Genomic DNA, 11,574 nt, shown 5'->3' with positions numbered 1-11,574 from the left:
ATCTGTCACCCCCAATCTCCTTGTCTTCTTCCAGGATTATGTCATAGTGTTCAGTGTGTAAATCTAGGAACTTATGGTGGCAATTAGCATCTGAGACTCCTCCCACAGCTAGGAGAAGGAGCCTGGGTGACAAACGAATCCATCCCAGGATTTCATGCTGGAAATTCTCTGATGGGTGCTTTCGTTCACAAATGACATATCTCTAGTTGGTGGGGCAAGGCAACCCCGTACTCTAGTCCTATTTCCGTTCTCTGTTGAGAGCTCTTCTTCCTTCCCTCCCCATGCCCTAAATCCCATTTTGTCACAGTTAATCTAGTTATCAAATGGAAAAAGCATGTCAGATAGTGACTATTTAAGGAGCACATTCCTTTCACTGAGTATATCATTACAGGTCCTTTACTTCCGCATTGCTAAAATAAGATTCTTTGCCTTATCTGTCACTTACCCATATCCTTGCTGGCATAAAATATGTGTTCCCTTTCCACCCAACTTAGATGGAACTACTTTCTGTGTACTAATTTCAGTCATTTTCATGCTGGTTAAAATCATTATCTGCCAAGCAAAGGGGACAAGATATATTCTATATAGTGAATATATATATGTATATATATAGTGCATATATATATGTATATATATAATGAAAATATATATATATTCATTCTAAAACTGGGGCATATGATCATGATCATTTATATATCTGCCTTATCTCTCAGGCCCATGAGAACAGGGACCAAGTTTTAACAATCTTTAGTATACTAGGATATAGATTACTCTCAGTTTATTACTTTGAGTGAACTAATGAATGAAAAAATAACAGCTGTCTCATATTACTTTTGACTACAAAAGCAATAGAAGATTTCAAAATGATGCAATTCCTGAAATCGTTTAATGATTTGAGAAAATAATCTATATTTGAAAGGAAACATATCTTTAAATTCTACATTTATAGTGTGTTACAGATAGAGTAAATCAAAAGAAATTTCTAGACAAGAGACTAGAAAATCCAGACTAAATTATGGTTATGCATTTAGGATATTTAATGGAAAATCCTGGACTGCAGATTAGAAGACTCTTCAGAGTTTCCACCTCTATAGTCAAAGTAGATGTAAAAGTTAATACAATTACCCAAGTAATTAAGGCGATTATATTTTCTTTTCCCCTTATATAACTTATGTGTAGCTTTGTCCTCTATCAGATTATAAACTCCGTGAAGTTAGAAATCCCACTCTTGAGTTTCAAGAATTGCCTCTCCTGAACTGTGTCTTAGTAGATGCTCATTTGGTTGATTATTGTCAGCTAGCTCCTGTAGAATGAACAGGCTCCAGAGATAATCAGTTACTTTCCTTCTTGGTAGCTTTTTCGAGTGTCTCAGTGCCCGTTTACCAGAATCCCCTCTGAAAGGCTGGTCCAATATGGAAGAGCCCAGGGTGGAGAGGGTGTACTGCTGAAACAATAGGGGGTCTAAGGCATACCATTAGCGTTTAAAAAAAAACTTTACTCTGCTTTAAAATCATCTTGGACCCTTTTTAAAGGAAGATTTCTAGGCTTGCCCCCCAGATATTCTGATTCAATGTTCCTGAACTATAGCCCAAAAATACACATTTTATGTATTTATTTTTGTATTGAGATGTAACTGACATACAACATTATGTAAGTTTCAGGTATACAGCATAATAATTTGATATTTGTATATATTGCAAAATGACCACAATAAGCCTAGGTATCATATATATATATGTTATAAAATGTATTAGGGAGAATACTGAGATTTTGCTACATAAATAGCTATAGAAGGCTGGGATGACTGAAGGGAGCAGCTGTCGTCTCCCTTTGCACAGGTCCTAGGAACTCATGGGCAGGGGAATTGGGTGGGGGGGACTGTGGTCATGACCAGAGGGAGAGAGGTTCCCCTGTATACTACCTGATAAGAGAAAAAGGGAGAAAGGGAGACTAACAGCTGTTGACTGTGAGCTAGGCAGCTCCAGCAGACAGGGTGTCCAGGGTCAGCAGGACCACGCTCCCACTGGTCAGCATCTTCCCTTCCTCCCCTCAAACCAGGACTTGTCAGATGTCCCACAAAGGATACTCTCCAGGTTGGCAGTAGCAGTCACTTTTGTACCACCCTGTGGTCACTCCGACAGGTGTCTGGCACCTTGAGCTTCTCTGATCTCATTCATGTCTATCAGCTTTCCCTGCACCTTCTTGAACTCATTCCCACTCAGGAACACAGGGGCCATCTGCTACTCATTGGGTGGCTGAATGGAGATGTGGAACTGTTGGGTATGGATTCACAGCTGGAAGTTGAGTACCTAAGTTGAGTCACCGAAATTAAAGCCCGTGACAGCAGTGGCATATTCTCTGGGTGCTAGGGACTCAATTTCAGGATGCTGATGCCAGAAGACAGTTTAAGGGGGACCCCATCAGGGCCCTTGATGGGGGTATTGCAGCTCTTGGAGAAGTGGGTTGCAAAGATACTAGGTGGGGACACTGGAGACAAAGGTGGGCTGCTGAAGGTCTAGTCCACAGCAGCCCCTCACCCAGCTACGAGGTGCAGCAGCTCCTGCCTTCCAGCCCTGGCACTGGAAGGGCAGCAAGGGCATCAGGGGAGAGTCTGAGAATGTTAGGCACTCCAGGTCAGCAGCCAGACAGGTGAACACAACCAGGGCGGGAGACACAGGCTGGACAGTAGGAGGGGGAAGTCCTCTAGATCAAACAAAGACATTTCTTTGGCTGCAGGAGTACGTGATCCGCTGGGAGGTTTTTTGTTTTGTTTTGTTTGTTTTCCTTCTTCTTCTTTTCAGGAGGCAGTTTCCTCCTGCTCTTCCTTGGGATCCAATGTCATCTCAAACTCTGTTGAGCTACAGCTGGAATCTCTACCCTCATCCAAAGACAAGCCTTCTCCGTGTGCTTCTGGCACCTTCTTCATCTTACCCTCTTCATCTTCCTCCTGTGTTCATTCTCACTCCCTCTCCCTTTCTCCTCACCCTCATTAGTGGACTCACTGCTGGAGTCTTCAGCTGCTCTAGCTGCTGCTCTCACTGACTGACCCAGTCTTGGACTCTGGGAGTCTACCTGTGGACTCTGTGGGGCCTGACTCCTCTTCTCCTTCCTCTTCTTCCTGTTTGAGCACTCGGTCCATTTAGGTACCTCCACGCTGCATGCAGATGTGTTTGGATCTTCCTCTGACCAGTTTGGAACCTCTGGGTAGCCTGTGGCCTTGGCATTTAATGGGTAGGATAGTGAGCCCAGCTGGAAGTGGTCTGGTCTTTGAAGGATGACTGCAAACCTGGGGCTGGTTTGGGTGCCAGGAAAAGCTTCTTGGCATGGTGGCTGAGGGCTCCATCCTACTCCGAAGAGAAGATAAACTGCCAGGTGAAATGTGCTAGGTCACAGATATCACAGTTCTGGAGGGACTTGGCCAGATTTAGTATATACTGGGTCAACAGCTTGGTCTGCTTAGGGTTGGTCAGGTAGAGCTTGGACACCAGGTTGATGACCTGCAGTTTGTGGATGTCTTGCTCTGCTGTGAGGGATTTGGCCATTTCCCCCAGGACATCAGGTGAATACTGGAGACATGCTCACTGTACTCACCAATGAGCCACAGGATGCTGGCTCAGATCATGAGCACCTAGGTGTTATCTGTGAGCTTTGCTAGCTTAAGACCTCCTCATGCTCTGCTGGCTGCATCTGCAGCAGCTTCTTAATGATGACCACTGACTCTGTGATGAATAGTTCATCACAATGAAACAGTAGCTATACAAGGCCAGTGAGGCCGGTGTCACAGACTCGTCCTATGTTAGTTGCACAGCATCCAATGGCCTGGATCATGGTGCCATAAAGTCCCTGTCCATGCTGTGAATATAGGTCTGGAACTTCTGTAGGACAGTAAGGATTCTAGTTCCATTAACTAGGTTGTTCAGCACTTCCAGCTTTAGGGTTTTGATCTGGGTGGAGTTGATTGATCTGACATAGAGGTTCTTGAGGTAGGATTGAAACACACTAGATGCTCAACGGACATGGTGGCCACGTACTGAACCTCATTGTAGAGAGGACAGGGTCAGAGGTACTGGGAACTTGGGCTGGGGCAAAGGGCGCTAGGTGTGGGGAAGAGAGGTGGACCAAATAGAATGGAGTAGAAAACAAGTTGGAGGAGAGCAACAGTAGGAAGAGGGCAGGACTGGGGTCAGTGCCTGGGGACGTGGGCCAGGTTAGAGAGGCTGGATCTAGGCCCAGCATCCTGGAGAAGCCGTTTTTTTTTTTTTTCTTTTGAGCACAAAATATTTTATTTAACAATTTGCATTTTGGAAAAATAGAAACTCCTGCCTCAGAGTAAGCTTTTTGAATCAAAAGTCCCTGGCAATTGTCACAGAGAACAATGGGCAGGGCTGGACCGGAAGAAGCTGAGGGAGCCAGGAGGGTCTCATGTCAAAGGAATCACATCAAGTGCTGGCCAAGAATACAAGAGACTGCTCCACCAACGAGAACAGGCCTTCATAGTGACAAGAATACATGAATCTGGTCATACAAGCCTCCAGAACATTTTGGAAAACATTCTGTGGGTCTTTCCTAGATGATCAAGTGAATCAGAAAAATGGAAAGACCTGTGCTAATGACACATTCAGTTTCTACCCTTAGATTTAAAACACCAAGCAAACTATGTTCTCCCAGCAGAATATACAGAAATTATTATCTAATGATTTTTTTAAAGATTGATTTATTCATTTGAGAGAGAGTGTGCGCACACGTGTGTGTACGTGAGCACTTGTGCGCACCAGCTGTGGGGGGGTGGGTAGGTAGGGACTGAGGGAGAGGAGAGACTGTTCAAGCAGATTCCCCATTAAGCACAGAGCCAGAGGCTACGCTCGATCTCCCTACCCTGATAGCAGGGCCTGAGCCGAAACCAAGAGTCCGACGCTTAACTGACTGAGCCACCGAGGCACCCCTCCTAATGATTTTTATAAATATTTAAACCCTTCTTCAGTCTGTTCAGACTTAAGAATGTAACTAGTTTTCGTTTTTTTTAGATTTTTTTTTTTTTTTTTTAATTTGACAAAGACGCAGCAAGAGAGGGAACACAAGCAGCGGGAGTGGGAGAGGGAGAAGCAGGCCGCCATGGAGCAGGGAGCCCGATGCGGGGCTCGATCCCAGGGGACCTGAGCCGAAGGCAGACGCTTAAGGACTGAGCCACTAGAATATAATTCTAGTTTTTAAGGATAGTCTATGAAACCTCAAAATTTTGAGTCCACTAAGAGGTTTTCCTTTGCACTTTATTTTTTTTAAAGATTTCATTTATTTACTTGAGAATGAAAGAGAGAGAGAGCGCGCACATGAGGGGGGGGAGGGTCAGAGGGAGAAGCAGACTCCTGCTGAGCAGGGAGTCCGATGCGGGACTCCATCCCAGGACTCCAGGATCATGACCTGAGCCGAAGGCAGTCGCTTAACCAACTGAGCCACCCAGGCGCCCTTCCTTTGCACTTTAATTTACGGCTAACAATCAACCTATCAGCTAAGGAAGCTCTTAGGGTGGGAGGAATTCCCCGTATGTAGATGATGGGTGGCACCTGGCGGGGGGGAGGGGCCTAGAGTTAAAAAGAAAAGATGGTGGCCAGCTGCTGGAGCAGGGCGGAAGGAGAGTATGGAGGTGCTGTCTGCCTGCCAGCCTCCCCTCTATGCGCCTTAAATTAGATGCCTGCACTCCTCAGGCCGATGCTTTCGATTAGCAAATGAGCGTCTTTCACAAAGTCTGGACACCTCGGGAACTGCTGTCTGCGCTGAGCCCTGGGACAGGTGAGTCCACGGTTCTCAGATTGTTACGTAGCCTTGGGAATCTCGGGGCCTGGAGCCCTCCTGGTTTTCAAAAGTGAGATGTGTTGGGGGCTTCTCCCTCAGCTGCAGGTCTTAAAGGTTGGGGCGACTGGTGTGGGGGTCAAACCCTTTGCGTTCAGGGAGCAGCTCCTGGTTTTGAGTTCCGCTCGGGCTGTAGGTGGCTCCGGACGCCAGGTGGTGGGTGGGGGTGGGGGTGGGGGTGGGCGGTCCGTGGAGAGATTGTGCCTCAGACTCTCCTACCTGCTTCTGTGCGGGCCTTCTTTCATGGGACATGCGGGAGTTGCTCACACAAGCTTGTAGGTTTTTTTTTTTTTTTTCAGAGGAAGTTGTTCTATATCTAGAGGTAGATTTGGTTTGTCGGTGGGATGAAGTGAGTTGAGGTTCTTTTTGCGTTGCCGTCTTGAACCCAGTCAAGTTCTGTAGGCTGGAAGCCCTAGAGCAAGGTGCCGGCCTGGTTGGGTGGAGGACCTACACATTTTAAACAAGCGTTAAAAATTCTTTTAACAAATGGGTGGTAATGTGGAGAACAAAGGCAAAAGAAATAAAGAAAAAAATAAATTTCCTTACAATTTACAGCCCATTGACAAATACTTGAGACAGCAAAGTGCCCTTCCTCAAGGAGCTTTACTATCTCCGTGTTGATACTTTGCTAGAAAAAAAAGCAACCTTAGCTTGACCTGCAGGATCCTGTGTGGTCTTTAACATATGAAATCCCTTTGGAAGCCTCCTTTATCTCTACCCTCCCCCCCCATAGATGTTAGCAACTATCCTCCAAACATGTCCACTGATAACGCATCTAAAAAGGGTCTCCTGACTAAGGTTTTAGTAGGCAGTAGTAAGTGACCTTATCCTAATAATAGCTAGCCCCTCAAGGTCCTGAAAACCTCGCTTCCAAATTCTTTGAGACTTAGGCTCTCCTGACTCCTTCCCAACTTGAAAGTCTATAGTCAGTCAGTCCTCACAACCCCAGTGCAGCTCATTCTGCCCACGGGGCCTGTCCCTATGCTTTAATAAAACCACCTGTTTAGAGCACCTGGGTGGCTCAGTGGGTTAAGCTTCTGACTCTTGGTTTTGCTCAAGTAATGATCTCAGGGTCATGAGATAGAGCCCTGTAAGTACGGAGTTTGCTAACGACTCTTTCTCCCCACCCCTCTACTTCTTCCCTGCTCGAGCTCTCTCTCAAGTAAATAAATAAAATCATAAAAAAAAAACCAAACACCTTTTGTTTTTTTTTTGCACCGAGGATGTCTCAAGAATTTCTTCTTGACCTTTTGCTCGCAGACCCCAACATTTCGCATCATAATGTTTGTATTCTACCCCTCTGGTGCCAACTTCCTAATTTACTGTATATCCATCTACCCATATATCTGCACATAACTCTGGAATATCACTTCTTCTGCCCCTCCTGCCCCCCCCCCCCCCCATAGCTCAGATCTTTCTCCTTCCTCTCTGAAGTTAATATAGAGAAAGCAGGGGGTGATCTTGCTCAGGCAATCTTGGAAAACAGCAAAATAGGACTATTAATGTGATGTTTTAGTTCTAGCTCCACAGAATTTTCCTTGAAGTATTGTTCCGTCCCCAGATTGGCACCTGACTCCATCACCGTAACAATTCATGTCCCCTTAAAAATATTCAGACATAATCTGAGGAAGTAAACAGGATTATCTTTGGCGTCTCATCTCAAAAGCTATGTCTTGAGAGTTTTGGCATGTATTAATGCTCCAACAACCTATGTAAGGGTCTAGAGGCAGAGGGCTTCTCTCCATCTTGATACTGGAATGATAGAAAAAACACATAGCAAATGAGGTAGAGTTAACAAACAAAAACCAATTATGTTCAAAATATAGCAACTGTATGTTTGCATGTATCTGTAAACGCTTAGGGACTTTTTTTTTTTTTTTTCTTTTGGAAAACCTACCCTTGAACTTTCCTGGGCTTTCCCCAGGGAAGGGAAGTAGGATTTGGGAATAGTCATCTGGCCTTTATTATTTTAATAGTTTTCTGTTAGTGTCATTATTTCAAAATTTAGGTTGCTTTCATTTTGTTTGGCAATTGTCACATGTTCCAGTACATCCTGAATATATATTTTTAAAGTTGGCAATGGTAATATGTTTAAAAATAGTTTACCTTTATGTATACAAATAACAATAGGAGATTTATAACAAGAAATGTCTCCAGCATAAATTTTTTTTTTTTAAATAAACAGGTTATAGGAAGATGACTGGTTGCAGTGAGAGATTATCTGTCCATTAAGGTGTGTATTAGGCAGAATTCATTCCAGTTAAAATGAAGCATTTAAGCCTCTTTCACGAATTTATCTATAGAAATTTCCTGGGAGCATTTTGGGAAGAGGGTTTTTTCCCCCAGTGTCTCACCTGGAAGGAGGTGAGGTAGCTCTTGTCTGAAGTACAGCATCTCTGAAAAGACCCAGGGTTATGTACAGATATATGGATAGATGGATGTATTGGTAAATTGTTAGGAAACCATCTTGACAGATGTAAGACTACATACATACATAAATACGTACATGCATGACTTAGCGTGGTATCGACTTCTCTTCACGGTAGGCACTCTTTATTGGCTGAGATTGACCTAGGGAATGGCAATTGGCACCAGAAGAGTAGAATTACAAACATTATGATCACTGCAGCATGACACAGAGAGAGGAGATGCTGAGCCATGGCATTCAGGTTGAAGCCGTAGGTCTAAACCTTGGCTGCCCATTACAATTGCCTAGGGAGCTTTCAAAACGACATAGTAGAGCCCCACCCTCTTAGATTCTGATTTAATGCTCTAGAATGGGGCTTTGGCAGTTTTACCTTTAAAAGCTCCCCAGTTGATTCTAATGTGCAAGTAGGGTTGAAAATCACGAGATTAGAAAAAAAGAATACATCATAGTGGGTGGCAAAGTATGTATTAGTAGAGCAAATGTGATAGTGATCAATTGATAAACATTGCAAACTGGAAAAATACTATGATCAGTTGTAAGACCAGGCATAAGTCATGCTAGTAAGGATTCTGAAGCCTGAAAAACCGAGTTGTAGTACACACCAGGGCAGCCCAGTACCTGAGGACCCATTAAAAAGGAGAAGACCAGACCAGCACAGAGATAATTTATTCATCGTACAATCTGGACACTACTTTCTCAACTACGCTGGCTCACGGTTCTTCTCGGTTTCTTACCGAGAAAGTACTAGACAGTCGTTTTGGAACCTGCCATATACCTCCATGTAATCTGTTATCTATATTTACAGTCAGGTTAATGTAGAGTAAAACACTCAGGGTTCTCATTACACGTTTGGGCATATTGGATCTAGGTAAATCTGGAGAGGTTACTTTGTAATAAAACCTGTCCTAAATTCTGGTTGATACGGTTCAACAAACATTTATTGGTCACCTAATAGGAGTTGAATATAGAGCATCTATTCAATAAAATCACAAAAATCCCTGCTGTCAAAAGAGGTTACATTATAAGTGAGGGCAGGTCAGTTCAGCAGGGAAGTCACTTCTTTTTGAGGTATTTTTACCTAGTGATAAGTACTATGAATTAAATGAAGCAGAGTCTTGTGGTAGAGCACTTGGGGTGGGAATGATTCTGGGGTCTCTAGATAGGTTGGTGAGGGAAAATATGTGAAATGAAACCTGAGTGACTCCAACAAAAATCTGGGACAAAGGATGTTTCAGAGGACAGCAAATATAAAAGCTCCGGACAGAAATGGAGTTATTAACATCAGCTGGGTCAAAGGATTCACCTGAAAAGTAGTTCGGTGGCCAAGTAAGTGCTAACCCCCTAATCCTCTTCTGATAACACGAAACAGGTTCAGGGCCGTTCCTGAGAACTTTCTGTTTTGCTTAATCAAGAACTACCCAAATTCAGATGTCCTACCTAACTCCTCACCTGAGGCTGAAGACACGCACGTAGACGTAAAGTCTCATGCTCATATATTTATTGCACACAGCCTCACAATGTTCAGTGGGAGACTAGTTTGGTAATCACACCTATGAATAATTGATCTGGATGATTCTGTCCTCATCGAAAGCACAGCCTTAGGACTATCTCAATCAAGTATTGGCTTTCTGTAATTCTGTGTTTCAAGTATTTTTCCCGCATGCTCTGCCCTGGCTTTCTTGGGTCCATCTGTTTCCTCCCTTGCACTGTTTTGTTAGTTGGGGAAAACAAGAGTGAGGCATTCACCCCTTGCATGTATCAAGTATTGTGCATGCACATCATAATCATCCTGGCCCTCTTGTTGACTCAGATTTCTATAGGCATGAGGCTTTTAGAAGTTTATGCTACTATTAACAAAATAAGCAGATAATAAAGGATTTGCTAGGCTCCAGAAGCTAATACACTATTCACAACTTGGATGATTTTCCATATTATTAAATAAGGGGCAGGTACCTTTTTACATTTTGATTTTTCATGTTTTTAATATATCTTCATGTTATTTGATGGAGTTTGATATTTAAATACTCTTCGTTCTGTTTGCATGTTTTTAACTTTAATCCTTCTTGAAGTCATCCTGGAGACAAGCATGAGACTTTTGGATTACTTGTTTTTTGATTATTGTTACCTTAATTGTAATGCTAAAATTTTGATAACATTTTACTATATAATAACCCAGTAACTCAAATCATATTTTTGGCTTAGAAGGCTTGAATTTTTAACAGCGAGCGGAGGATTATCAAGGTCTATAATGTTTTTATCTGGAAAAGTTCAACACTATCATTCTAATATTGACTATTGTGATTAAGTTAACCATCTTATTCATTCAGTCTGTTAAAAAACAAACAAACAAAAAAAACCTTAATTGGTGCCTGGGTGGCTCAGTCGGTTGAGCCTCTGACTCTTGCTTTTGGCTCAGGCCATGATCTAAAGGTTGTGGGATTGAGCCCTGTGTTGGGCTTGTTAGGCTTTGTGCTCAGTGCGGAGTCTACTTGTCCCTCTCCCCTCTCTCTGTCTCTTTCTCAAATAAATAAATAAAATATGAAGAAAAAAAAGACCTTGAAACACTGAGAGTGTAGATAGGTGTTTTGTTGGTGAAGGAGAGATTCAGTGATTTTATAGTAAAAGACAACTAAAAAAATAAAAATGTTTTTCTTTATCTGTGATAGAGTTGTCTCGTGGCAACCACGTGTAATGAATTTTAAACTTGAAAATACTCATCTTCTTGGTTCAGACAACAGTATGTCTTCACCTTCTGCCATTTCATATTAAATTATATCTAGGGTGAAAACCAGGTAATTTCTTTCCGGAAGTAATAAAGATCACTTTATTCTTTTTAAGGCTTTCCTTTAGTTTTTTATTATTTGAAGATAATTTTCTAAGTTGTGTCTAGTAGCTGTCTGTAAATAAATCCAGAACCTGTATTTATTAAAACCTCTATCGTTTCAAATTATTTTACTATTTATTATTAGTCTAATACCTAGATTATACTTAGCAATTTTTATAGATTTAAGAAAATAATCCATATTTAATTCAGACAATAAAATGTTATTAGAATTTTTTTGTAAGGTGGGATGGTGATGGTCAGCATATGAAAGTTGAATATAAGGAGTTTACATTTTGAACCTAGAATAGTTTTTGGCACATGTTTGGCACTCAATAAGTAGGATGGTTGGAAGGAAGGAAGGAAACTGAGTTCTATTACTTTCTATCTGAGTTAGCATTTTTTTCTTTTTTCCAAAATATATGAAGCTTATTATATGCCCTAAATGACAAGGCTCTGTTTTCCAAAGTTTTTGTTA

General features: G+C 42.4%; 1 pseudogene; it reads right to left on the bottom strand.

Moving 5' to 3' along the window:
* Positions 1–1,950: 1,950 nt before the first annotated feature.
* LOC113935445 lies at positions 1,951–9,132 on the bottom strand (annotated as a pseudogene).
* Positions 9,133–11,574: the final 2,442 nt, after the last annotated feature.

Source organism: Zalophus californianus, chromosome 17 (genome assembly GCF_009762305.2).
Source record: "Zalophus californianus isolate mZalCal1 chromosome 17, mZalCal1.pri.v2, whole genome shotgun sequence".
Classification (NCBI taxonomy): Eukaryota; Metazoa; Chordata; class Mammalia; order Carnivora; family Otariidae; genus Zalophus; species Zalophus californianus.
This window is presented reverse-complemented; position numbering and strand designations above follow the sequence as displayed.